Below are 2664 nucleotides of genomic sequence, written 5' to 3'. Positions count from 1 at the left end.
ATGTAGCTGAGCTGGGACCGCACTTGGAATAGCCTGCGTCAGGAGCAGCGGGTCGGCATTTTGATCTGCCGTGGAGCTGAATTCTCTCATCCCTGGGCAGTGGTTAGCACGGGGCCTGGCAGACAGCAAGTGCTGGGTAATTAACCTGGTACCATTGCTATTGTGGTCACTGTGATTATGTTTTGATGGTGGGGACCAGGGAGTTCAGGGGCAGGCAAAGGAAATGATATTTCCCCCAAGCTAAGCACCCTGGTCTCCCTCCCGTCTCTCCTCTGCATCCTTGCCTTTCTGGTCTCCTGCTGGCAGTGGGGCACCAGGTGCCCTGCCTTAAACCCCACACCCAACACACACACACACACCCTCATTTTGGAGCAAGCTGCGAGCTGCGTTTATTTTTGCCCAGCCAGGAGGCATTCTCACAGACAACCCTGCTGACCAGATGCAGGAGAAAAGAGGGTGTTTGTTCAAAAAATCCCGTGGGGTCCACTTAGGGAGGGACACCCACAGCGAGGGGACCTGGCAGAGCAGGAATCACCCTGGATGGGAAGTCACCAACTCCCAGTTCTAAGCCGGCCTCAGAACCTGACTTACTGTGTGACTTCAGACAAGTCACTATTCCTTTCTGAGCTTCAGGCTGCTCCACAGAAGGAGGTTGAACTTGATCAGCTGCCTTGGACTCACCTGGGGAGCTTGTGACAGAAACAGATTCTCAGGCCCATCCTGAGTTTACTGATGAGGAAGTGGGAGGTCCACCCTATCAATATCCACAGAAAAAGGGTAAAGAATGATCACAGGGTTTCACCAACCAATGAGGAAGCAGCAGCCACATTCCCTGATGACACTTCACTTAAACAGAATCCTCAACTACCCAGAAAACAACCAGGACCCAGGAGGGGACAAAGGAGGCCAGCAGCTGACATTTCACAGCCCAGAGAGCCTGGAAGATTCACATTCATCAGATTTATGAATGATTGCATGGCTATGTTGGTTATTAATTCATTGATCGATGAATCTTTCTTAGTCCAGAGAGTACAGAGCCTGGAGATGGATATGCGTATACATAATACATGCCCCGTAAATAGCTGTCGAATGGAAGAAAGAAAGGCAAGATGGAAGGAATTTCGACATTCTGTCCTGCCTGGGAAGATCAGGCATGTATTCATGTTTCCTAGGCCCTTGGGATGATTTCCAAGGGAGGGCTTGGCATTTTGAAGGAAACAAAGGCAGGCAGGGAGAAACTTAGCAGAGCATCGTGACGTTGCTTTCACAGATTCTTTTCATTTATGTATCTTGTCACATATTTATCCCTATAAGCTGCCTTCCGGCATCTGTGGAGCGAGGGAGGATATAAACAAGCCAACCAGCAGAAAGAAGGCGCAGAAGCAGAGTATGTGTACGGATAGCTGCGACGCGCTGGCGCTGGGCTAACTGGATGTGGTGTTCCCTCATCAGCTTCTCCCTAGAGCCCCACCAACTTCCTTCCTGCTTTGCCACTTTCTCGCTGGGTGACCTGGGCAAGTAAGTCCCCTCAACTCTGAACTTTGGTTTCCTTGGCTGCAATATGGACCTATATCGGCTGCTCTTGTTGTGAGCTAATGTCTGAAATGCTTGCCTGGCACATGGTAGACACACAGTAAACAGTGGCTTTCATAAAGACCTACACACCCTCCCAGGCACACAATAGGTCCTCAACAAGTGTTAGCAGCCTCGTCTGTAACGTGAGACTATTGGTTCTTATAAGGTTCTGGTGAGCTGCAAGAGGCAAGAAGGATTTGCAAGCTGAAAAATCCTGGGCCCGCCTTGGGGCAAATTTTCCTTTCTCCCTCCATTCTGGGTTTCAGCCACCTGAGCAAACCTGGGTATCGGCTGGGCTTGCTGCTGGGGCGTCTGGGCTGTGCCACAGCCTGTCTGCAGACTCTGGTTTCTGAGCTAGCACCTCTGGGGCAGACTCCCTCTGGGCACGGGTACCTACAGGAGCGACAGCTGGGCCCTTGTTAACAAGGTGTCTCCAGACCTTGTTTGAAATACGTCAGCTCCTGTGATTAAAGACAGTACATAAACGTCAACTTCGCCAGGACCCAGCCCCAGCTGGTTTCCAGGAAAGGAAACCTGAAAAATATGTCTTCATTCCTTCTGTTTTATGGCTTAGGCCATGGGAGGGTTATACAGAGTGAACTCTGGTGGTGGTGGTGGTGGCCTGTACAGGAAGTGAGGACTTTGAGTGTGGGGGTAAGAATGGAAAAGGGACCAGTGGATAGTTTGCCGGTGTGCTCACAACCGTGCTGGATGACCCGGAGTCACTTTTCCACGCAGAGGCTCAGTTTCCTCATCTATAAAATGGGGGCAATACTATATGTGCTCATGGGCTATCAAGCAGACACAGGTAACATCTGTAAGGTACCCAGGTTAGTGCCTTGCACAGAGCACACGCTCACTGCAACCAGGACACTGTGGAGAATTGAGCTAAATACTCTATTCATAGCTAATAGAGACTGTGAGCTCCTCAGTGAAACAACATTAAAAATAGGTACATGGAGGCAAAATGATTCAGGAGCATTGGTCCCAGAATCCACCGACTCACTGTATGACCCCAGGGAAGTGACTTCACTCTCTGGGACTCTGTTTTCTCATCTGCAAAATGGGAAGCTAAGCCCTGGCTTAGAG

The sequence above is a fragment of the Otolemur garnettii genome, unplaced genomic scaffold (assembly GCF_000181295.1).
Source record: "Otolemur garnettii isolate 467f Iridium unplaced genomic scaffold, OtoGar3 scaffold00009, whole genome shotgun sequence".
Classification (NCBI taxonomy): Eukaryota; Metazoa; Chordata; class Mammalia; order Primates; family Galagidae; genus Otolemur; species Otolemur garnettii.
The sequence above is the reverse complement of the archived record's forward strand: the minus strand, read 5'-3'. Positions refer to the sequence as shown.